This window comes from Podarcis bocagei (assembly GCF_964188305.1).
Source record: "Podarcis bocagei genome assembly, chromosome: 11".
Lineage (NCBI taxonomy): Eukaryota > Metazoa > Chordata > Lepidosauria > Squamata > Lacertidae > Podarcis > Podarcis bocagei.
In genome coordinates, this window is record NC_138136.1 from 455,789 (window position 1) to 481,930 (window position 26,142).

Sequence of the window (26,142 nt, forward strand, 5' to 3'; positions counted from 1 at the left end):
TCCAACGGTTTGTCGGCTTCGCGAACTTCTATCGCAAGTTTATCAAAGGCTTTGCTATGCAGACGGCGGCCATCACGGACACGCTCAGCTCCAAGAAAAAGAAGTTCATCTGGACAGAGCAGGCGGAGCAGTCCTTTCAGGCACTCAAGCGGCTCTTCGCGTCGGAAGAGCAGCCGCTTCATGTCAACCCCAGCAGGCCGATGAGGGTGGAGACAGACGCTTCAGACACAGCCGTGGGAGCAGTCCTGCTGCAGAAAGACCCGCAGGGGGTTTGGAGGCCGGGAGCGTTTTACTCCAGGAAGCTCAGCAAGTCCGAACAGAACTACACCATCTGGGACAGGGAGTTGCTGGCCATTCATGCAGCGTTCAAAGCGTGGAGGCACTTCCTGATCGGCGCCAAGCACACGGTGCAGGTCTGCACAGACCACAAGAATCTGGAGCACTGGCGCACGGCACAGTTCCTGAACCAGAGGCAGATACGTTGGGCTGAGTTCTTTGCGAACTTCGACTTCCGAATAGAGTATGTCCCGGGGGACACCAACATCATGGCGGATGCTCTCTCCCGTAAGCCGCAGTATCTGGAGGAGGCAACGCCAGCGGCCGCCATGCACATCTTCGCACCAACAGTGTGGGCGTGCGCTGCGGCAACAGTTGACCTGGAGGCGGTGCGACGAGCGTTGCAGGATGACTCCTTCGCGCAAGCAAAGATGGCAGAGGTGCAAAGGGGTACGGCAGCGACCGACGAGTTCCAGCTGCGAGGTGGATTGCTCATCCGTAAAGGGGCCATCTACGTGCCGGGAGACGAACTTCGCTGTCAGGGGTTTAGGAGCAGAGGCAAGGGCAAGGGAGGAAACAGAGAGCGAAGGGGAGGAGGCAGAAGAAAAGATGAGTGATGACGACGACCCGAGATCTCCGAGTCTTTCCAGTGAATCAGAGGATTCACAGAAAGGAGCACCAGTGGCCAGGGCAAGGGGGGAGTTTAGGGGGGCACCCCAGGAAGATAGAGCCAGAGGGGACTCAGAGGAGAGCAGTTGGAAATCGGGACCAGCATCACCGCTAGGGAGCAGGGAGGAGGAAGGGAGCCAGGGGGCAAGCGCTGGCAGCTCACCACAGGAGGGAGGGCATGAGTCAGGAGTGGCCACACCTCCATCGGGGAGCGAAGAAACAGTTAAGCGGAAAGTGGAAGGTTGGGCGCGCGCGCCAAGTTCAAATGCAGAGGAAGGCGGCGCAGTAAGCAGCCCGGAAAGGGAGCCAGGTCCTAAAGCCCGGCGCAAGGAGGCAGGAGGGTCCGGGTCAGCGTCAGAAGAATCCCGGAAGGAAGAAACCCCGGGGGGCAGAGGGACCCAGAGGAGAACAGTCAGGCGGAAAAGGTGGAGCAGGTCTAGGATATTAAGTTGGTGCACAAGGGGCGGAGAATCAGACGGAGCTTCGCCGATCTAGCTACTAAACGTAGAGTTGCACGCAGCAGCTTGAGAATGGAAACTGTAACTCAATAAAGACTTTTTCTTAATGATCGCTGGCTAGCGTGATCCTCTGTGAGCTAGGATCTTCAAGCAGCTCTGACATTCGTGCTAAGGTACTGCAGCAGTTGCACAACGCGCCCAGTGCCGGGCACTTTGGCAAGGAGAAGACGGTGGAATTAGTCGCCAGAGACTTCTGGTGGCCCGGAATGAGAGGGGAAGTCGCGGACTACGTAGCGAGGTGTGACACCTGCCAGAGGGCCAAACCAGTGCACAGACCACCGGCCGGACTGTTGGAACCGCTGCAAACTCCGTTCGAACCATGGGAGAGAGTGGCCCTGGACTTTGTCACGGATCTGCCCAGCTCGAGGGGCAAGATGGCCGTGCTGGTGGTGGTGGACTTGTTCTCCAAGATGGCACATTTCATTCCGTGTGCTAAGGTGGCCACGGCGGAACAAACCGCCAAACTGTTCATAGACCACGTGTTCAAGGTTCACGGTCTGCCGCGGTCTATTCTGTCCGACCGAGGGCGACAGTTCATCTCGAATTTCTGGCAGAAGCTGATGGGCTTCCTGAACGTCAAGATCAACCTGGCGTCGGCTAGACACCCGCAGACCAACGGGCAAGCGGAGCGGGTCAATGCCATCATGCAGCAGTACCTGAGATGTTATGCGAATCAACAGCCTGCGACGTGGGTGGATTACCTGCCTCTCGCCGAGTTCGCCTACAACAACACGAAGCACGTGTCCCCGGGGGTCACGCCGTTCTTCGCCAACAACGGGAGGCACCCCAGAACCTTCCCGGGACTGGAAAGAATGGGGGAGGGGGAGCCGCAGACAGCAGATGCGTTCGCGTCAGAGTTGCAGGAGGTCCACGATCAGCTGCGGCCGCACCTGGAGCTGGCCAAACACGCATACAAGGTACAAGCGGACAAACACAGAAGGGTTGGCGAAGAGATCCATGTGGGAGACTGGGTCTGGTTAGCAGCCCACGCAGTGCCGGCCAGGTCGTTGGCGAAGAAGAAACTAGGGCATAAGCAACTAGGGCCCTACCAAGTCGAAGAGCAGGTCAACCCGGTGGCTTTCAGGCTGGCGCTTCCGGAGGCTTCCAGGATGCATCCGGTGTTCCACAGATCGGTGCTCACTCCCTACAAGGCACCTCACAGGTTTCAGGAACCAGGAACGGCACCGAGTCCGCTCAGAGAGAGAACCGGGCAAGCGGGAGTGGCACAGGAGGAGCGCATCAACGAAGTCACGGAGATTTTGGACTCCAGATGGGGGGAAGAGGGGGTGGAATACCTTCTCGCCAAGGAGGGCACCCCGGCCAGTGCGAACAGCTGGGTGCCGGGCTACGCCTTGGACGAACCTCTGCTCAAAGACGAGTTTCATGCCCTCTTCCCACATAGACCAATGCCAGCAGACTTTTTCGACGACTGGCTTTTCACGCCCACGCTTTCAGCCGGCACGTTCCGGGGGTTCGACTCGGACGAGGAACCGACACGAGACGCCCGTTCCCCGGAGGGGTCACCCTCGGGATCTGCTTCAGAACCCTCGTATTGGTGGGATGATCGACCAGAGGAGCAGTTCCGCAGAAAGTGGCTGGAGGGTCCAGGACGAGCAACGTCTCCAGAAGGAAGCGAGGGAGAGACGGACATGGACGTTTTCGGGGACGACCCGGGTTTCGAGCACGGCGGCACAGAGATGGAAGCGGAGGTGACCGTCGTCGACGAGAGCAGGGAGGAAGAACCGGAAGACTTCAGATGGAGGCCCGCCACGGGAAGCGAACTGTATCCGACATTCGTCCCCCTGCACCCAGCTCCCGCACCGGAAGGAGGGGAGGGGGGAAGAGGGGGCTTCGGGGGGGGATGGATGTCAGGGGTTCAGGAGCAGAGGCAAGGGCAAGGGAGGAAACAGAGAGCGAGGGGGAGGAGGCAGAAGAAAAGATGAGTGATGACGACGACCCGAGATCTCCGAGTCTTTCCAGTGAATCAGAAGATTCACAGAAAGAAGCACCAGTGGCCAGGGCAAGGGGGGAGCCTAGGGGGACACCCCAGGAAGATAGAGCCAGAGGGGACTCAGAGGGGAGCAGTTGGAAATTGGGACCAGCGTCACCGCCAGAGAGCAGGGAAGAGGAAGGGCGCCAGGGATCAAGCGCTGGCAGCTCACAACAGGAGGGAGGGCACGAGTCAGGAGTGGCCACACCTCCATCGGGGAGCGAAGAAACGGTCAGACGGAAAGTGGAAGGTTGGGCGCGCGCGCCAAGTTCAAATGCACAGGAAAGTGACGCAGTAGGCAGCCAGGAGAGGGAGCCAGGTCCCAAAGCCCGGCGCAAGGAGACAGGAGGGTCCGGGGGGTCGGCGTCAGAGGAATCCCGGAGGGAAGAGACCCCGGGGGGCAGAGGGACCCAGAGGAGAACAGTCAGGTGGAAAAGGTGGAGCAGGGCTAGGATATTAAGTTGGTGCACAAGGGGCGGAGACTCAGACGGAGCTTCGCCGATCTAACCATAAGACGTAGAGTTGCACGCAGCAGCTTGAGAATGGAAACTGTAACTCAATAAAGACTTTGACTTAATGATCGCTGGCTAGCGTGATCCTCTGTGAGCTAGGATCGGGGAGCAGCTCTGACATATACACACACATATACATATATCCGTTTTATTTTTATTTATTTACAAACGGACACCTATATCTAGGTATGTATATTCTTGTATATAAACTTCCGCGGCCCACCCGCCCCATCCCTCCGCCAAGGGGCACGAGAGGAAGGCCACTGGGGGAGAAAGGCAGGTGAGGGTGGGGCGGGGGGGCAGGGCTGCCCCCTGGGGAGAGCGGGGTCGAGAGAGAGTGGGCGGGAGAAAGAGAGAGGGCCAGCCTGGCTCGGCACGTCTCTGCTGGCCCAACGTCGCAGCGCCTCTTCCGCCCGTTTCCCTCCCCTTCCTGTCCTCTTGCCTCTCCTCCGGTGGCATCTCCTTCCGGTACCCCTGCCCTCGCCCAAGATGGCGGCAGCACAGGCTCTTCCGCCCGTTTCCCTCCCCTTCCTGTCCTCTTGCCTCTCCTCCGGTGGCACCTCTTTCCGGTACCCCTGCCCTCGCCCAAGATGGCGGCAGCACAGGCTCTTCCGCCCGTTTCCCTCCCCTTCCTGTCCGCTTGCCTCTCCTCCGGTGGCACCTTCTTCCGGTACGCCTGCCCTCGCCCAAGATGGCGGCAGCACAGGCTCTTCCGCCCGTTTCCCTCCTCTTCCTGTCAGCTTGCCTCTCCTCCGGTGGCACCTCCTTCCGGTACCCCTGCCCTCGCCCAAGATGGCGGCAGCACAGGCTCTTCCGCCCGTTTCCCTCCCCTTCCTGTCCTCTTGCCTCTCCTCCGGTGGCATCTCCTTCCGGTACCCCTGCCCTCGCCCAACATGGCGGTAGCACAGCCTCTTCTGCCCTTCCGTGCTAGGAGTGCAGAAAAAGGTGAAACTGCCAGGAAAAGGAGAGGATTAGTGTGTGAGTGAGTGAGTGAGAGTGAGACAGGGAGCATCCTAGTAGAGATGGAAGGGGAACCCAAGGGTCATCTAGTCCAACCCTCTGCAAAGAAGCTCAGAGCTACAATTCCCAGGTCTTCTTTGGGAATTCTATTGGAAGTAAGAGTTTCTACATTCATGAGCATTCACTTAGAGTGCGCTCATGTTTTTACTTTTTATTGAAAGCGGCCACAAGTGACTTGGGTGGAGTATAAATAATAAAATTATACTGCTCCTGCTGCTGTTCTTCTCTTACCCTAACTCACATCCAACCCAATACCAAACCTTAACCCTAGTGCTCACCCTAACTCAAACCTAATCCTCACTCTAACCCTAAACTTAACCCAAACCTAAGCCTCAGTCTAAACCTAATTTAACCCTAACCCTAAGTAATAAAATTATATTTCTCCTTCTGCTGTTCTTTTCTTACCGTAACTCAACCCCAACTTTAACTCCTAATCCTAATCCAACTCAAACCCAACTCTCACTGTAACCCTAACCTTTACCCAAACCTAATCCTAAACGCTTTGCTTCTTTTTGTGGTGTTTTGTGTTATTGCTTCATTTCGTAGGTCATGAGGCTTTCTTTGTTTCTTGTGGTGTTGCTTCATTTAGCAGTTTTTTAATTGGCTTTTGTGTTTCTTTTGGTATTGCATCATCTTCATAGGTTTTTTGGATTTCTGATTAATTTGCTTTGGATTTCTGGTAGCTCTGCTTCTTTATGATTTGTTTCTGTGTTTCTGGTGTTTTGGCTTGGTTATGCCAAAAAATTGAAGACATACCACCAGAAGCACAAAAACCAAGAAATATTCCCAAAATGAGGCAAAACCAGGAGACATGAAAACCAAGCCAAATCAATGGAAAAGAAACAATCTCACCCAAAACCGCAGAACCATTCAAAGTAAAAGAAGCAAAACAATTAAATGCAAAAAAACAAGCAAAACCACCCCAAATTAAACAAATCAGCAGAAAACAAAAAAGCAGTAAAGCCACCAATTACAAAGCAATGCCACAAGAAACTGGAAACCAGTTTTTAAAAAGCAAAACCAGAAACTCAACAAGCATGCAATTTGTGGGAGTCCAAAAGCACTTCAAGCAACAGAAATTAACCAACACAGCATACTAGTTTTCACTTAGTCTTGGGTTTCTGGTGAATGTGCTTCGTTTGCAGCTGGCTTCATTTCTTTTCCATTGGTTTAGCTTGTTTTTTGGACTTTTGCTTTATTGCTTCTTTTGAGAAGTTTTCTTGTTTTTGCATTCTGGTGGTAATACTTTTGAATGCTTTGGGGGTTTCTGGTGAATCTGCTTTGTTTGGGGTTGGTTGGCTTCTTTGTCAGTTTCCATTGATGTTGCTTTTACATGGTTCTTCTGCTTCTTTTCAGTAGGTTTTTGTGTTTTTAGTGGTTGACTTCATTGTTGGAATGGTCATTAGACATTTCTGGTGGTTTTGCTTCATTTCTGGTGGTTTTCCTTTTATTCTTGGGATTATCAGATCTCATACAAATTAATATTCTCAAAGGTGCAAAACCCAAAAAACCTAGAAATGAAGCAAACTCACCATAAATCCAGCACCCAATCTGTTATGTACTAACCTTGGATCCTAGAATGCAACAACTGATTGGTCTTTTCCTGCAGGCCAATCAGGCTCCAAGAGGGAAGCAGAGTTAGCCAGTCAGACGGGACTCATTGTGTAAATAATGTATATAAAAGCCTGAGGTGGGGGGGGGCAATAAAGAGCATGAAATACATACAAGACTCTGAGTATATTTCACAATTGTAATTTATATAAAAGAATCTATGAAACGAAAACCACAGAAAAAATTCAACATAATCCCAAAAACAAACCAGAAACAACAGAAACAAACCACATCCACCAAAGATGAGAAAACCAATTGAATAGAAATTCAAGAAACTCACGCAGTAAACATCTCAGGGAAAAGCAAAATCACCCCCACACCATGAAAAACTAAGGTTTAACTGGCTTTGGGGTTTCTGCGCAATTTACTTTCCCCCTCTTTTGGGGGGTTTCTGGTGGTATTTCTTCTGCTTCTCACATTTCTGCTTCTTTTCAATTGGTTTTGGGATTCTGGTGAATTTGGTAATGATTTGATTAAAGTCTCTGTCTGGCAATTTTCCTTTTTCATGAATTCCTTCCTTGTTGGGTTTCTGGTATCTCACTTTTGGTTTTCACATTTCTCTTTGTTTTGCTACGTTTCAGGTAGTTTGCTTACTTTTTGGAATTATCCAGTCTCATAAAAATGAAGCAATATCATTAGAAGCTTAAAAAGCATGGAAAAAAAACCCCAGGCACTAACCCTAACCCTGAACGTCCACCTATCCCCTGCCCTAGCCCTAACCCTGATATTCTGGTCATCCATCTTGGGGCTAACAATCTGGTGAGGTAAATTCAGTTGAGATCACTAAATATCAGCTGTGCTTCCTCATCCCATAGTTTGGTTTGGAATGTTGTAGAGGTGCTTATGGAGTGGGGGCAGCCTTCCTAAGAAGGTGGATGGGCAAGACATAAAGCTAATCATTCTACAACGATGTTTGTGTTTGAAAATGTGGGTGCTTATATCCCTCATGGCAGAATTATGTTCTGTGCCCCACAGTTGTATAGACCTGGTGGTATGCATCTTTCTGATTTGGGTTGTGACATGATTCTTAAGGATCTGCAAAGAGCTCTGTTTGAGCACTTGCGTGTTTGTGGGTGGAGGTGAACAAGCACACCTGCCCAGACTTACCAGTAATTTGATTTGGTTACATTGGTCGAATCTGACTAGTTTTGCCGATCCTCAAGTTGTTATATTTAATAAATACAACCTATTTATCCACTTTTGGTTGTCTTGACTCTTCCTCCTGATGTGCTAGGAACCACTCCGTTTGGGGGGCACTGCAAAACATGTGGTTTTTACTGCAAACATTTTGCCAGACTTTGGCCTTGATTTGGAGTGAATCAGGCGATGTTGGGTCTTGGGGTGACCTTATGACCCCTGTCACTTACTTGGTTTGTCGGGCAAAATGCTAAAAAAATTCTACAATGTCTGGCAAAATGCTACAAAACTTTTGCCAGACTTTGGCACCAGTTTGGAGTGAACCGGACAATGTTGGGTTTTGGATATTAATTATGAATTATGAATTGATGTATCAATTACTCTATGGGGTGTTACAAAATGTGGGGGTTTTGCTGCAAAACTTTTACCAAACATCAGTTGTGATGGGATCCCAGATTTGGGGTTTTGTAGTTAAATGAAGCATTCTTTCAGTGCTTCTCGGGAAATGTGCAGTTTCCGTCAGATCAAACTAATACTACTGGATAAAATGATATGGTTGTTGATTATCAGACAGTTCTCCCATTTATCAAGGAAAACGTCTGTTATGGGTGGCTTTTGCTTGGTGTGTGTGACTGTTGACAGACAGATTTGAAAAGGAACACAGCTTCCTCTGTTTGTCTCACAGTAACTTACTGGCCTTTTTGATTATGCAGTCGGCTCGCCCAACACTTCCAGCTGGATTCCGAGGACAGGAAATGATTCTGCTAAGGGCTTTCTGTGAATATACCGGTAATTCCAGTTGATTTGTTTTAATGGTCACATAAAGGCACTTTCTTTGGTTATAAAATGATGTTGTGAGTCTTATATCTGAGCAGTCAATAAACTCCCTCCCCCACAGAAACGCTTGTCTTACTTCTTCTTCTTCTTCTTGGCATCCATACTTACATGTTTATTTAAAGAAAGACTAACCCCACCCCGAACCCCACCTCCAGCTTTCATCTTATTATTCTAGTGACTAGTCAGTGTTCATAGCAACACTTGCTTTTGTTCCTAGACAAACTGCCCTGAAAGACAGTTACTATGAACTACATGTGTCTTCTTGATATATAAGGTTGTTGCTAGTTTCTGCAAAACACTTCTTTATCTTTCAACAAGAAATAAATGAATAGGAGGCTGCTCTAAGGAAGAAGTGTGATTGCATCTGGAATATCAGACTCTCTGTATTTTTATTTATTTACTTGATTTAGGGGTGGCCGCTTCACCCCCTGGCTATGCCCATGTCCCCAACTAACTGAGCTTCTTGGGATCATCCTGCCATGCTGTGAGCTACTACATTATCCTGCACTTTACAGAACCTTCCCTAGAGAATAAAAAACTGAGGCAAATTTCCAGTCTAAACAGGCTACACAAAAAGAAACAGCAGCGATTCTTTATGTTTGACTTGTGCTTGAGCGCCTGATATCTCAGAAAATCAACATCAGTGTTGGGGTGGGTGGGTCAGGGCATTTCCAAAATGTTATGACATATGGAGCCATGGATGTGGCCAAGGGGGGCCAACTAAATAAAAATAAATAAAAATACATAGCTAACTGAGGTTCTGACCTCCTAACAAAAGGCCTGCCCCCACTAACAAAAATCCTGGCTACGCCCATGGATGAAGCCAACTACAGTAACTCTGGTTTTGTCCCCACCCAGAAGTGTAGCATGTGTGGGCTGTGGGGGCACAAATTTGTGGCAGGGGGCACAAACAGGTGCCCCCAAAGCAGGCTCTCTCATTGGTGCCTGGCTCCGTGTGAGAAGGAGCTGACCTAAGCTGCTGTGCTTCTGCTGGCCACAGCTCTGTCCTTAGGTCAGGCCTGACCCAGGGAAGAGAGCAGGAGGGTGGGTGGCCGCAGTGCACCTCGCTCCCAGTCACAGCAGCAGCTCCGCCTCCGGGTCACGTCTGACCTGGCGCACTCAAGGAGCCTGAGCAGCAGCTTCCCTGCCCCTCTCCTCCCCTGGACATGTGGGGCATGCCCCTCTCCCCTCGTTGAGTTCTGCAAAGGCAGCCTGAGACTGAGGAGGAAAGAGCTCACTGCTCATGCCAACCCTAGAGAGGATGTAAGAAAAAAGCAGCCTGTTGGAGGACAGCCGAGAAGCAATTGAGCTTGGTGGAGCAGTGCCCCAGTCCCCCTTAAGGACGAGCCTCCACTGACAGGGAGCAAGAAGGAATTTTAAATGGGGAACTACAATATTGGCATGGGAACTAGAATAGCTCAATGTTGCAATTTGTCTACCCTACTTAATATTTACCATTAAGGAAAGTATAAAGTCACGGAGTAAATCCTTTCAGCTTGTTGATGTGAAGCAGCAGACCTCAATCTGATACTGCAAATGCTATAGAATTATTGAATATTCAGAAGTATACCTCTCCACCACTCCTTAGTCAGGCTAGTTTTGGGCATTTATGGCAAGATTATCCCAAGTGGAAAGGAATAATGTATTTTCACTGTTATGTATTCAGTGGTCTGTCTTTGCTTCCCATTGTCTCAGGAATTGGGTAATTACCATCACAAAGGAATGGCCAGACTACCAGGAAAGGCAATCAGATAAGGCATTATCAGATAACCTGGCAGACAGGAAAAACAACATTCAAATTTCTATTGTAGAAATTTCCCTTTTCTGTTGTCAGGGCTGCCACTCAGTCCCAGCTCACATAGGACCACGTTAGCCAGCGTTCAGGTTAAAAGAGTCTTTATTGGATTACAGCTTCCATTTCCAAACTGCAATATGCAGCCCTACTTCTTCTAGTTCAGACCGGCGAAGACCCGTCTGAGTCTCCGCCTCTAGCACACCAGCTTAATACCCTAGCCTTGCTCCACCTCCTGCGCCTTTCCCTCCGTCTCTGGGTCCTTCTGCCCCCCGGGGTCTCCTTTTTCCTACTCTCTTCTGACGCGGACCCCCCTGACCCTTCCGCCTCCTTGCGGCGGGCTTTGGGACCTGGTTCACTCTCTGGGCTGCTTACTGCGCCAGCTTCCGCTACATTTGAACTTGGCGCGCGCGCCCAACTCTCAACCTTCCTCTTGATCGTTTCGTCGCTCCCCGAGGTGGGCGTGACTACTCCTGACTCATGCCCTCCCTCCTTCTGAAAGCCTCCGGAACCCGATATCTGGTCCCCTTTCTCCCCGCTGCTCCCGGCTGGGTACGTGGGTCCCGATCTCCAACTGCTGCTCTCTGATTCCTCTCTGGACCCTTCTTCCTGGGGTGTCCCCCTGCTTTCCCCCCTTGCTCTGACCGCTGGCGCTCCCTTCTGGGAATCCTCGGACTCACTGGATAAGCTCGGCGATCTCGGTTCGTCATCCCCACTCATATTTCCTTCGTATTCCTCCCCCTCGCTCTCTGTCTCCTCCCTTCTCTGCGTCTCTGCTTCTGAACCCCTGACATCCATCCCCCCCTCGAAGCCCCCCCTTCCCCCCTCCCCACTTTCAAGGGTGGTTGCAGGGTGCTCCATCATCACAGGAGTGAATGCCGGATACAGGTCGCTCCTCGTTGCTGGCCGCCAACTGAAGACCTCCGAGTCTTCCTCCCCGCGTTCGTCAACGGTGAGCTGCTCCGCCTCCATTTCAGTGCCGCCGTGCTCGAAACCGAGATCCTCCCCGCACACGTCCATGTCAGTCTCTGCGTCGGTCGCTTGACCTGGCATCTCCAGCCACCTCCGGCGCCACTGCTCCTCTGGCCGATCGTCCCACCAATACGAGGTGTCGGACGCCGAACCCTCCGGTGACCCCTCTGGGGAATGTGTGCGCTGTGCGGGCTCCCCGTCCGAGTCGAAGCCATGGAACGTGCTGGAGGAAAGTGTGGGCGTGAACAACCAGTCGTCGAAGAAGCCTGCTGGCATGGGTCTGTGTGGGAAAAGGGCATGAAACTCGTCCTTGAGCAGAGGTTCCTCCAAAGCGTAGTCTGGCACCCAGCTATTAGCACTAGCCCGGGTGCCCTCTCTGGCTAGGAGGTATTCCACTCCGTCTTCCCCCCATCTGGAGTCCAAAATCTCCGTGACTTCGTTGATGGGGTCCTGCTGTGGCAATCTTCCCGCCTCCGACCGCTCCTGAGACGGACTCGGTGCTGTTCCTGGAACCTGTGAGGTGTCCTGTAGGGAGTGAGCACCGACCTGTGGAACACCGGATGCATCCTGGAACCCTCCGGGAGCACCAGCCTGAAAGCTACTGGGTTGATCTGCGCTTCGACTTGGTATGGACCGAGTTGCTTGTGCCCCAACTTCTTTTTGGCTAACGATCTGGTCGGCACTGCGTGGGCTGCCAACCAGACCCAGTCTCCCACTCGGATCTCTTCGCCAACCCGCCTGTGCTTGTCCGCTTGCACCTTGTATGCGTGCTTCGCTAGCTCCAGCTGCCGTCGGAGTTGATCGTGGACCTCCTGCAACTCAGACGCGAAAGCGTCCGCCGTCTGCGGTTCCCCTTCCCCCACTCTGTCCAGTCCCGGGAAGGTTCTGGGATTCCTCCCATTGTTGGCGAAGAACGGTGTCACCCCTGTGGATACGTGCTTCGTGTTGTTGTAGGCGAACTCGGCGAGCGGCAGGTAATCCACCCACGTCGCAGGCTGTTGATTGGCATAGCATCTCAGGTACTGCTGCATGATGGCATTGACCCTCTCCGCTTGCCCGTTGGTCTGCGGGTGTCTCGCTGATGTCAGGTTGATTTTGACGTTCAGGAAGCCCATCAGCTTCTGCCAGAAATTCGAGATGAACTGGCGACCGCGGTCGGACAGTATAGACCGCGGCAGCCCGTGCACTTTGAACACGTGATCTATGAACAGTTTGGCTGTTTGTTCTGCCGTGGCCACCTTCGCACACGGTATGAAGTGTGCCATCTTGGTGAACAAGTCCACCACCACTAGTACAGCCGTCTTGCCTCTCGAGCTGGGTAGATCCGTGACAAAGTCCAGGGCCACCCTCTCCCACGGTTCAAACGGCGTTTGCAGCGGTTCGAGCAGTCCCGCCGGTGGTTTGTGCACCGGCTTGGCCCTCTGGCAGGTGTCGCACCTCGCGACGTAGTCCGCGACTTCCCCTCTCAGTCTGGGCCACCAAAAGTCCCTTGCGACTAATTCCACCGTTTTTTCCGTGCCAAAGTGCCCGGCCGTGGGTGCGTCGTGCAACTGCTGCAGTACCTTGGCGCGAAGTTCATCTCCCGGCACGTAGATGGCCCCTTTACGTAAGAGCAAGCCGTCCCGTATCTGGAACTCGTCGCTCTTCGCCGTGCCCTTGTGCACCTCGGCCATCTTCGCCTGCGCGAATGAGTCGTCCTGCAACGCCCGCCACACCGCATCCAGGTCTACTGTGGCTGAAGCGCACGCCCACGCTGTTGGCGCGAAGATGTGCATGGCTGCCGCTGGCGTCGCCTCTTCGAGGTATTGCGGTTTTCAGGACAGTGCATCCGCCATGATGTTGGTGTCGCCTGGGACGTACTCTATTCGGAAATCGAAGTCAGCAAAGAACTCCGCCCAACGTATCTGCCTCTGGTTCAGGAACTTCGCCGTGCGCCAGTGCTCCAGATTCTTGTGGTCCGTGCAGACCTGCACCGTGTGCTTGGCGCCGATCAGGAAGTGCCTCCACACCTTGAAGGCTGCATGAATGGCAAGCAACTCCCTGTCCCAGATGGTGTAGTTCTGCTCCGACTTGCTGAGCTTTCTGGAGTAGAACGCTCCCGGTCTCCAGACCCCCTGTGGGTCCCTCTGCAGCAGGACAGCTCCCACTGCTCTATCGGACGCGTCTGTCTCTACCCGCATCGGTCTGCTGGGGTCGATATGCAGCAGTTGCTCTTCCGACGCGAAGAGACGCTTGAGTGCCTGAAAGGACTGCTCTGCCTGCTCCGTCCAGATGAATTTCTTTTTCTTGGAGCTTAGCGTGTCCGTAATAGCCGCCGTCTGCATCGCGAACCCTTTGATAAACTTGCGATAGAAGTTGGCGAAGCCGACAAACCGCTGGACCTCCTTCCGGTTGCGCGGGCTCTTCCAATCCAACACCGCTCGCACCTTGGCGCTGTCCATGGCTAGCCCCTTGTCCGACAACTTGTAACCCAAGAAATCCACCTCCGTCGTGTCGAACTGGCACTTCTCCAGTTTGGCGTACAGTCTATGCTGCTGCAACCTCTCCAGCACCTCCCGAACGTCTTGGTCATGCGCTTGCTGCGACTCGGAGAATATCAGGATGTCATCCAGAAAGCAGACGCACTTCTTGTAGAGGAGTCCCGCCAACACATGATGCATGAAAGCTTGAAAACAGTGAGAACCGTTTTGCAATCCAAACGGCATCACTCTGTACTCGTAGGTGCCCAGAGGCGTGAACATGGCTGTCTTCCACTCATCGCCCTCCCTCATGCGGATGAGATTGTACGCCCCTCGCAGGTCCAACTTGGTAAACACGCGTCCCTTGCGCACCGTCGCCAGTAGGTCGTCAATCCTGGGCATGGGGAAATCAGAGGGCTTGGTCATCTTGTTCAAGAGGCGAAAATCCACCACCAGCCTCTTTTGGGGCGTGTCCTTCTTCTTCACAAAGAAAACAGGACTGCCCCCTACTGCCCTGGACTCCCGGATGAAACCGCGCTCCAAATTGTGATCTATGAACTGTTTGAGTTCCTGTAGTTCATCCTCAGACATGGAATACAGCTTCCCCTTCGGTAGCGTCGCCCCTGGTAGGAGGTCAATCTTGCAGTCATATTGCCTGTGCGGTGGTAACTTGTCTGCCTCCTTCTCGCAGAAGACCTCCAGAAAGTCTGCGTATTTGTGGGGGACTGCTTGCAACGTTCCCAACTGCAGTTGTGATTCCTCCTCCTCTCCCTCCTGTCCGGGCAGGATGCAGTGTTCTGCGCAGTAAGAGGAGCCGAAGATCAGCTGTCGCTGGTACCAAGCCAGTGTCGGACTGTGCCTGTCCAGCCAACTCATGCCCAACACAATGGGTGTGTCCGACAGTCGTGTGACGTTAAAACTGATGACTTCCCTGTGGTTGCCAAGGCGCATCACCATTGGCGGCGTTTGCTTCACCACCTGCCCCCCCAGCAACTCTCTGCCATCCACTGTGACGACTTGCAGGGGCAGAGTGGCCGGTAATAGCTGTATAGCGTGCTGCTCCACAAAATCCTGTGCTATAAAGTCTGCGTTGCTTCCAGAATCCACAGAAAGCGGGACTTCGATAGTGACGCCATCGGGCAGCTGGAGAGATGCTGTGAGTTGCACTACTGGTTTGGGTGGGAGGGGTTCTGTGGGTTGCAAGATCGCTGGGGACTGCTTCAGTGATGCGTCTGGCTGGGCCCCAGTGCCTCTGTCTCCAGCCAGACATCGTCGTTTCCCTGCTGGTGTTCGCTGTGTTGCATGGCCGCTTTCACCGTTGCGGAGGCTGCAGTGTGCTTGGAGCTCCTCTGGGGACACTCTTTCGCCAAGTGTTGAGAGCTGTCGCATATATAACACTTCCTGGTCCCTCTAGGAGGTTTAGTCTTGACTGCCGCCGGTGCAGGGGCTCTGGTAGCTGACTGAGCCCTGGCTCCTCCCACCTCCATAGGTTCCACTCCCCCTCCTGGCGGAGGTGTAGATTGCGCACGCGTAGCGTCCCTGGGAACGAAAGAGAAACTTCTCGCTGCTTCGCGCCCTCCACGTCCTTCGTCTCTGCACCATGGACGTTCTTCCAGCCTCACCCCCACAGTCAGCGCCCTTTGGACCACCTCCTGCGTGCTCCGGGGCCTCTCCCCCCTCGCAATTTCGTCTTTAACAGCACTGCTCAAACCCTCCCAGAATAGGTCTCTGACTGGGGGCGAATCCCGGTCCCATTCCAAGGCACTGACCAGCGCAAAAAAGCGGGCGTGATACTGGCGTACGCTCGCCCTCCCTTGTTTCAGTCCATGAATCTCCCGTCGGGCAAGATCCACGTCAATGGTAGATAAAAAGCACGCATCCATCGCTTTGATAAAGGCATCTGCATTCTGAAGTGCCGGATCTTTATCCCTCCACAAATTGCGTAGCCACGCTTTAGCATCCCCATGCAAATGGGATAGTATAAACCCCACTTTCTCTTCCTCATCCCTAAAGTCTTTCGCCAGCAGTTGCAGTGCGCACATTACGTCTGCTCGAAAATTGGGGTACTGTTGTAAATTCCCATCGAAGTGAGCCACAAGCCCTCCTGCTCTCCGTGCCAACCCAACCCCCTCCGGTCTGGGTCCTGGCTGCCCATGCTTAACCAATGCTTCAAACCTGGCGTGGAGATCTCTGTAGGCGGCTGCCGCATCCTCCTCCCTTTTCTTGGATGCCTGTACCTCCGCGTTCAATTGGGTCACTGCCTGTTGCAGCGCTGAAATTTTCTCTGCTTCCGTCATCTCTGCCAACCGTTGTGAGCTCGCTCCCAAACACCAATTTCCTCCTCTCGCTGCTTCTGCCTCCGCTGCGAGGTATCAGGTGTCCGAAGCTTAAAAGAGACGGGTCTTACTGTCAGGGCTGCCACTCAGTCCCAGCTCACATAGGACCACGTTAGCCAGCGTTCAGGTTAAAAGAGTCTTTATTGGATTACAGCTTCCATTTCCAAACTGCAATATGCAGCCCTACTTCTTCTAGTTCAGACCGGCGAAGACCCGTCTGAGTCTCCGCCTCTAGCACACCAGCTTAATACCCTAGCCTTGCTCCACCTCCTGCGCCTTTCCCTCCGTCTCTGGGTCCTTCTGCCCCCCGGGGTCTCCTTTTTCCTACTCTCTTCTGACGCAGACCCCCCTGACCCTTCCGCCTCCTTGCGGCGGGCTTTGGGACCTGGTTCACTCTCTGGGCTGCTTACTGCGCCAGCTTCCGCTACATTTGAACTTGGCGCGCGCGCCCAACTCTCAACCTTCCTCTTGATCGTTTCGTCGCTCCCCGAGGTGGGCGTGACTACTCCTGACTCATGCCCTCCCTCCTTCTGAAAGCCTCCGGAACCCGATATCTGGTCCCCTTTCTCCCCGCTGCTCCCGGCTGGGTACGTGGGTCCCGATCTCCAACTGCTGCTCTCTGATTCCTCTCTGGACCCTTCTTCCTGGGGTGTCCCCCTGCTTTCCCCCCTTGCTCTGACCGCTGGCGCTCCCTTCTGGGAATCCTCGGACTCACTGGATAAGCTCGGCGATCTCGGTTCGTCATCCCCACTCATCTTTCCTTCGTATTCCTCCCCCTCGCTCTCTGTCTCCTCCCTTCTCTGCGTCTCTGCTTCTGAACCCCTGACATCTGTGATGTAGGTATGATGTTTGTGGGGGTGGTCTTGAGCTCTAGGGCAGGGAATTTCAAAATGGCAAGCACACATTGTTCGCGGTCCTCCTCCTCTCTCCTGCGTGTGGGTGGAGCACCCTGTTGCAACAGTTTAATAAAGATCAGGCTTACTAGCTGCTTTGCTTCTCAATATTCTCTGGTTGGCCTCTGTTATTTTCTCCTACCAATGGAGAACCTACAAGGTTCTCCAATAAAGGAATAAGGGCAGATTTTGTTTACAACAACACAAAGACATCTGAAACTGTTGAATAAACTGCAAGAGCAGCAATGGAAAATTGCTTTCACACACAAAAAGTTCCCTGCAACTAGAAAGCCAGCAAAGCAGGGGAAAGGCTAGCTTTTTTAATTGACAAGTAGCCTGTCTGCCTCCTTCTCGCAGAAAACCTCCAAAAATTCTGCGTACTTGTGGGGAATCGCTTGCAGCGTGCCTAGCAGCAGCTGTGAATCCTCTCCCTCTCCTTCCTGCCGGGGAACGATGCAGTGTTCAGCACAAAAGGAAGAGCCGAAGGTCAGCTGCCTCTGGTACCAAGCCAGCGTTGGGCTGTGCTTGTCCAGCCAACTCATGCCCAATACAATGGGCGTGTCCGATAGCTGAGTGACGTTGAAGCTGATGATTTCCTTGTGATTCCCAAGGCGCATCACCATTGGTGGCGTCTGCTTCACCACTTGCCCCCCTAGCAGCTCCCTGCCATCCACCGTGACCACCTGCAGGGGCAGCGTGGCCGGCAGCAACTGTATAGCGTGCCGGTCTACAAAGTCCTGCCCTATAAAGTCCGCATTGCTTCCCGAGTCAATGGTGAGCGGCACGTCCATGGTGATTCCATTGGGCAGCTGGAGCGATGCGGTGAGCCTCACTACTGGTTTGGGCGGGAGGGGGTCCATGGGCTGTGAAATTTCCGGGGACTTCTTCACTGACACGTCTGGCTGGGCCCCATTGCCTCTTCCTCCAGCCAGACATCGTCGTTTCCCTGCTGTGGTCCTCCTTGTTGCGTTGCTGCAGTTACCATTGCTGAGGCTGCAGTGTGCTTGTGGAGCCTCCGGGGACACTCTTTCGCCATATGCCCTGGATCCTCGCAGATGTAACACTTCCTGTTCCCTCTAGGAGGCTTCGCTTTCACTGTTGTCGGTGCTAGGGCTCTGGCTGCTGATTGAGCCCTTGCACTTCCAACCTCCATAGGTTCCACTCCTCCTCCTGGCGGAGGCGTGGATTGCGCACGCGCTGCCTCTCTGGGAAGGAAGGAGGAGCCCCTGGCTGGTTCGCGCCCTCCACGCCCTTCGTCCCTGCTCCACGGACGTTCTTCCAGCCGCACCCCCACGGCTAGCGCCCTCTGAACGATCTCCTGCATGGTCCGGGGTCTCTCCCCCCTCGCAATTTCATCTTTAACAGAGCCGTGCAATCCCTCCCAAAACAGGTCTCTTACAGGAGCCGAATCCCTGTCCCATTCCAGAGCACTGACCAAAGCGAAAAAGCGGGCATGATACTGCCTTACGCTGGCCCTCCCTTGTTTCAGTCCATGTATCTGCTGCCGAGCAAGATCCACGTCAATGCTTGATAAGAAACACCCATCCATCGCTTTAATAAAGGCATCCGCATTTTGGAGCGCCGGATCCTTATCCCTCCACAGATTGCGCAGCCATGCTTTAGCATCTCCATGCAAATGGGACATGATGAATCCCACTTTCTCTTGCTCATCTCTAAAGTCTTTTTTCAGCAGTTCCAGTGCGCACATTACATCTGCTCTAAAGTTGGGGTACTGCTGCAGGTTCCCATCGAAGTGAGAGACCAGACCGCCTGTTCGTCTCGCCAACCCAATTCCCTCCTGTTTGGGTGTCAGTTGCCCGTGCTTCGTAAGCATGTCCAACCTGACCTGGAGATCCCTGCAGGCGGCAGCTGCCTCCTCCTCTCTCTTCCTGGATGCGAGAGCCTCGGCATTCAGTTGTGACACTGCTTTTCTGAGTTCCTCTATCTGCTGCTCAGCCGTCATGTTGTCTGCCGTTCGTGAGCTAGCTAGTGGGCACCTGCTTCTCTCCTCTCCTCGAGGCTGTAGATGCCCACAATTAGGAGACGGAGCTTACTGTCAGAGCTGCTTCAAGATCCTAGCTCACAGAGGATCACGCTAGCCAGCGGTCATTAAGTAAAAGTCTTTATTGAGTTACAGTTTCCATTCCCAAGCTGCTGCGTGCAACTCTACGTCTAATGGCTAGATCGGCGAAGCTCCGTCTGAGTCTCCGCCCCTTGTGCACCAACTTAATATCCTAGCCCTGCTCCACCTTTTCCGCCTGACTGCTCTCCTCTGGGTCCCTCTGCCCCCCGGGGTCTCTTCCTTCCGGGATTCTTCTGACGCCGACCCCCCGGAACTCCCTGTCTCCTTGCGCCGGGCTTTAGGACCTGGCTCCCTTTCCTGGCTGCCTACTGCGTCACTTTCCTGTGCATTTGAACTTGGCGCGCGCGCCCAACCTTCCACTTTCCGTCTGACCGTTTCTTCGCTCCCCGATGGAGGTGTGGCCACTCCTGACTCGTGCCCTCCCCCCTGTTGCGAGCTGCCAGCGCTTGATCTCTGGCGCTCTTCCTCTTCCCTGCTCTCTGGCTGTGACGCTGGTCCCGATTTCCAACTGCTCTCCTCGGAGTCCCCTCTGGCCCTATCTTCCTGGGGTGTCCCCCTAGGCTCCCCCCTTGCCCTGACCACTGGTGCTTCTTTCTGTGAATCTTCTGATTCACTGGAAAGACTCGGAGATCTCGGGTCGTCGTCATCACTCATCTTTTCTTCTGCCTCCTCCCCCTCGCTCTCTGTTTCCTCCCTTGCCCTTGCCTCTGCTCCTGAACCCCTGACAGCAGCACATTCAGCAAGGCGAAAAAGCGAGCATGGTACTGACGTACTGAAGCCTTGCCTTGCCTTAAACCATGGATCTGCTGGCATGCCACATCCACATCCACGCTAGACTGAAAGCAAGCGTCCATGCATTTGATAAATTCATCAGAGTCCCTTCGAGCAGGGCAATCTTCGCGCCACAGATTGCGCAGCCAAGCCCTCGCTTCCCCATGCAAGTGGGACACAATGAAACCCACTTTCTCCTCCTCATCTTTAAAGTCGTCGCGAAGCAAATGCAACGCATATTCTACGTCTGCTTTAAAACTGGGGTATTGCTGCAAGTTCCCATCGAAGTGGGCTACCAAGTTGCCCCCTCTTCTGCCCAGTGCTACTCCAGCAGCTTTGGTCCCCGGGTACCCCACTTGGCATGCATGATCCCACCTGGCTTGCAGATCTTGGCACCGCTTTTCCGCCGCTTCCCCCTTCTTCTGGGAGACCACTACCTCAGTGGTAAGCCGGGAGACTGCGTTGCGTAGCTCAGCTATCTGCTGCTCCATACTCATGGCTGCCAAACTTCGTGAGCTTTGCAAAAAAAATTTTTGCGTAGTTTGGGAGGGGACTTACTGTCAGGGCTGCCTCAGGTCTCAGCTCACAAAAGACCAACGCCAAACTTCTTCTTATATACAAGGATGTTTATTGCAGTTCATTATTGGTTCCACAACTGAGGCGCGCAGCCCCGAGTCTCTAACGTCAGACATTTGAAGTCCCCTCTGAATCGGTCCCGCCTCTACACCAACTTAAGAGGCTTGTGCTAGACCACCTCATCCTGTCTTTCCTTTTCCGCAGGGTCTTTCTGCCCCCCTGGGTTCCTTCCCTCCTGCTCTCTCCTGAAGCGGATCCCTCAGATGCCTGTTCCCCCCTCCTTCGTGCTTTGGGGCTAGGCTTCTCCTCTGGGCTTTCTCCATTTCCGCGCGCCTCCACATTTGAACTTGGCGCGCGCTCGCTACCCCTGACCTTCCTTTTGACATTTACACTACTCCCTGTACTACTCTCCGCCTCTTCCGGCAGGACGTCCTCCCCCGATCTCCTTTCCCTGTCTCTCTCCTGCTCCGCTCCGTGTGTCACACTGGGAACTCCCCTCTCTTCCCTTCGTTCCTGCTGGGAAGCCGGTCCCGATCTCCCACTCCCGCTCGGGGTTTCCCTGCTGCTTCCCTGCTCCTGGCAGCTCCCCCCTGTGACCCCCCTTGTCCTGACTAGGGGCGCCCCCTCCTGAGAATCCTCCGATTCACTTGAGAGACTCATGGAAGATCTCAAGTCATTGTCATCCTCTTCCTCACTGTCCTGTGATTCTTCCTCGTCGCTCTCCGTCTCCTCCCTCACCTGTGCCTCTGTCTCTGAACCCCTGACAGACGCCAAGTCTCCTCCTACTCTCCCTGTGCGGAAGTCTTCTGCGCAGGGAGGGTGTGGGTAGCGGAGGACCCGTGCTCTCCCCGCTGGTGTCCGGTGAAGAGTCCTGGAGCCCTCTCACCGATTCCCCCATCTGCCCCCCTTTATCCCTGGTGTTGCGCTGATTTGCTTCCCCATCTGCGGAGCTGCCTCTCTCCCTGCTGGGCCCTTCTCCAGCATCATTTGAGAGCCTTCCCTCCGCCTCTAGCTCCGATGTCAGTTCCCTGACAGTTCCCACAATACTCTCCAAAACAGTACCATTTCACAGTACCATATACATAAAAAAGGTAAAGGGCCCCTGACAGTTAAGTCCAGTCACAGACGACTCTGGGGTTGTGGAACTCATCTCGCTTTATAGGCCGAGGGAGCCGGTGTTTGTATGCAGACAGTTTTTCCGGGTCATGTGGCCAGCATGACTAAGTCACTTCTGGCGAAACAGAGCAACTCACGGAAACGCCGTTTACCTTCCCGCCGGAGCGGTACGTATTTATCTACTTGCACTTTTTGGAGTGCTTTTGAACTGCTCAGTTGGCAGGAGCTAGGACCGAGCAATGGGAGCTCACCCTGTCACAGGGATTCGAATTACCGTAAATTTCGCTCTATAACACACAGATTTTTTTCTCCTAAAAAGTAAGGGGAAATGTCTGTGCGTGTTATTGAGCGAATGTGTGGTCCCTGGAGCTGACTCGCCGGAGCGCAGGGGCAAAAATAGGCAAAAATCAGGCAAAAATAAGATCGGGCGGGCGGGCGGAGGGAAGGCGGAAGCTGCTGCTTTCCTGCATTCTGCCTCAGGGTCTTACTGCCCACCCGCTTCTGTTGCTGCGTTTGCTCAAACTCAACAAAGAGCAGGGAATCCCCTGCCCTCCTGGCAAGCAGAGGGTTAAGGAAAGGATCAAGTCCTTCCTTCTAATTCTTTCCTAGTCACACTGCGTGCAGGCTCCAGCCCCCCACCTCCTCCTCTCCGTGCTCTAGGGACTCGCAGGCAGCCGAAAAACATGCAGGTGAGAGAGAGAGAGAGAGAGAGAGAGAGAGAGAGAGAGAGAGCTGGCTTGGGTGGGTGGGGGAACTTTTGCTTTCCTTTCCTCCCCCCCACCCCGTTAAACCCCTCCCCTGCATTCTTAGCCAGCTGCTTCTCCGCACACCCCTCTTGTGCTCCTTGTCCCTTCTGTGTTTTTCCTTCCCTCCCCATTTAAAACGTGGTGACAAAGCACGGATCCACATGGATCCTCAGGATTTTTGCATTGGGTCACCCCAAATTCACCATCAGATCACATTACATGTCCATGGCTACAGTCTGTACCAAAAAAATCACGCACCCACTGTTGCCTGGGGCTGCAATGGTGCAAAAACGTGGTTACAAAGCATGGATCCACAGGATTGTTGCACTGGGTCACCCCAAATTCACCATCAGATAACATAGCATGTCCATGGCTACAGCCTGCACCAAAAAAATCACGCACCCACCGTGGCCTGGGGCTACAATGGTGCAAAAACGTGGTTACAAAGCACGGATCCACATGGATCCTCAGGATTTTTGCATTGGGTCACCCCAAATTCACCATCAGATCACATAGCATGTCCATGGCTACATCTTGCACCAAAAAAATCACGCACCCACTGTTGCCTAGAGTCGCAATGGTGCAAAAACGTGGTTACAAAGCATGGATCCACATGGATCCTCAGGATTTTTGCATTGGGCTACTCCAAACTCACTGTCAGATCACATGAATTTGCTGCCAAGGAGTGTAGTGGAGTCTCCTTCTTTGGAGGTCTTTAAGCAGAGGCTTGACAACCACATGTCAGGAGTGCTCTGATGGGGTTTCCTGCTTGGCAGGGGGTTGGACTCGATGGCCCTTGTGGTCTCTTCCAACTCTATGATTCTATGATTCTATGATGTCTGTGGCCACAGCATGAACCACAAAAATCATACATCCACTGTTTCATTTAGAATATTTTTTTTTCTTGTTTTCCTCCTCTAAAAACTACGTGCGTGTTATGGTCTGGTGCGTGTTATAGAGTGAAAAATACGGTACCGACCTTCTGATCAGCAAGCCCAAGAGGCTCAGTGGCTTAGACCACAGCGCCACCCGCGTCCCTACCATATACATATATGTATACAAATTTGCAAAGTTTTTACCTTGCCTCTCGTGAACACTGAACTGAAGGGAAATGAGTCCCACCCAACATGAAGCAAAAATAAGAGTCAGGAACCAACACTGTATTTCAAGTATTAGAAGAAATATAGTGCTACTTTTAAATAACAATTATAATTACAATAATAAAATATTCTAACTAGAATGAATCCCTGTAGCCCATAGGAAGAAATGGAGTTTTATTGTTCTCACTTGAGTGGTCTCCATTTTGCATTTGTGTGGCCTCCATCCAATGAGATTTAAATATTACAGAGCATTGTTTTATCCTCATGCAAATTTATCTTACCTGTTAAAAAGCATAATGGCATCTACTTCCATGAGAAAAGTTATTACCAGATCCATTGCAGTACTTTCCATCAAGCAATAAGATTATTCCCATTCAAACAACAATAATTTTATATAAGTTGGAATCTAGATACAAATGTCTGTAAGTTTCTTATCACAATAAATGCAATAGAAATGTGCTTTAAAAATGGGTTGATTTGTTTTGGTTAACTGTTCGTATCTGCTGCTTGGTGAATGTGCTTATATGTAACATTGATGCAAATTCATGATTGCGCAGAAGGGGCTTTGGGTTGCATTCAGGGACATTTCCTTGAGCTTGGTATGGTCAAACATCCACAGATGAAGTTTCATAGATATCCATACATACATACATACAGGGAACATTGTGTTGACAATGCAATATTGTGAACTGGCCTTTAGAATTTAGAGAAAACACAAAGCTGTTTTCTCTGTGCGTGCAAATATCCATGTCATTTTATAATAAAATATCTGTTTTTCTGCAAGTAGTTTCAATATCCCCTCCCTTAGAAGATGTGATTGTTGAGTACAGAAAGAAGGGAAATCTTTCGACTTCAAACAACATTTGCATATCCTCTAGTATTTGATCCACTGCAAGTAGATAGCTCCTTTTCATGAAGCTGCTCTTAACTGTTCTGTGGAGGCAGATTTTCATATTTCCTAAAACTAGAATAAACCCCTAAAATAAATAAGAAGAAAATGACCATTGGCCATGATAACTGAGGCTGATCATCTGGAGTGAACCATATTGCTTACCCCCATCCTATGTTGTATTTTGCTATGGTTATTGGGCGTGTGGGGGAAAGGGCTATTCTTATACCTTGAAATACTGTTAACTTTCACAATAGGTTTATACAGCTCTGGGATCTTCCTCTCAATCATTGGTCTGAGGTTCTCTTTCAACTTCTTGTAGTTCTTTTTCAGTTCTTGTTGATATTCCCTTTGGTCAGCAGTAATCAGACATTTATTTTTCTCCACTGCTTCACCACATCTGTTCCCAAAAAATGAAGAAACCAATTCACACTGATAAATTTCACCACAGTATTGGACCATAAAGTTTTGTTTTTGTCTGGCACCAAGCGTGACTTAGGTGGGGCAAGTGAAGGAAAAGCCATCAAAATTTAGAGGGTGGATGTGGAATTCAGCATCTGGGTAACCTAGGGTTTCATTTCAACAAAAGGATTCTAGCAAAAGAAGAGCCTTCAAAGTGTGTGCAAAATAACTGATGAAATCTCAGGCACCAGAAAGTGGGTCAGCAACCATGGGGAGGGACTCATAGAATTGTAGAGTTGGAAGGCACCCCAAGGGTCATGTAGTGCAGTGCAGGATTCGCAACTGAAGCATTTCCCCATGACCAACAAAAGCAGAATATGGCTGTCGTCTTATATACACTCCTAGGCAAGTCCTACTAAACTTAAGTTTTACTCCTGAGTAAACATGCACTGCAAATCATGTGCATTCTTAACTTATAGAGAAGTTTTTAAAATGTACAATTTGGATTGGAATAAGCGGGCAGCAGAATAGGACAAAGTATTTATTCATGCTGTGCATAATGAATGCATGGTACTAAAAAGCCACAGGATGTGCTCATGGTCACTGGCTTATAAGGGAATCAGACAAAATCATGGAGGAGTGGTCTGCCCAAAGGAGAAGTGATAGATCCTTGTACAAAGGCAGTATGTCTCTGAATTCTAGTTGCTGGGGAGCAACAACTGGGGAGGGCTGTTGCTGGCTTTCCTGGAGGCATCTGATTGGCTACTGGAGGAAGAAAGGCTCTTGGCTTTTGGTCTGACCCAGCAGGAGGTTTCTTATAGCACATAATTTGTAAATCACATTTGCACCCCCAACCCTCCACCCCGGTTTTAGCCTTATTCACTTATTTGTTCTTCTGTTCTTGCTCAAATACTATGTGGTATCTGGCCACCCTACTACAAAGTAGTACTACAAAATCACACATTACAAAGATCACTAATTTTCTATACTGTGTATAGAGATTTATTTATTTGGAACATTTGTGCCTCGCTGTTCAGCCAACAAGGCCACCAGACAACTTAAATGCAATCAAAGCAAGATGGTCCCAGGGAGGGAAGAGGAATATCAAATCTCAGTCACAAATCACTAAACAGGTGTTCCTCTGTTGACCAGCTGGCACAGTTCAGGGGCTGGAGGTGCCTGAAGGAGCTGGGCCTCCAGCAAAGCTCTCCCACTGATGGCTGCCCCAGATAACAGTTGTGGGGAGAGGAGGCCTGAGGGAGCTGTCCTGTCACAGCAGAGCCAGTGGAGGGAGCTCTGCTTCACAGCTCTCACGGAAGTACTGTAGTTTGGATACTACGGGCTCCTCTGCAAAGCTGAAAGCAATTGCTCTGTGAAATAAATAAAAAATTCAGTGTGTAGAAATCCTTTCACTATGTGTCTGTTTTGTATTTAAAG

General features: G+C 51.8%; 1 long non-coding RNA gene across 2 annotated transcripts; it reads left to right on the plus strand.

Annotated features, from left to right (window-relative positions):
• The first annotated feature begins 4,785 nt into the window (after positions 1 to 4,785).
• Positions 4,786 to 8,634, plus strand: LOC308597871. 2 transcript variants are annotated; one of them, XR_014013233.1, is made up of 2 exons: positions 4,786 to 5,055; positions 8,447 to 8,634. It is a non-coding gene; the product is annotated as an uncharacterized lncRNA (long non-coding RNA). The 2 variants fall into 2 exon arrangements; XR_014013234.1 differs by having other exon boundaries at positions 4,786 to 4,910.
• Positions 8,635 to 26,142: the final 17,508 nt, after the last annotated feature.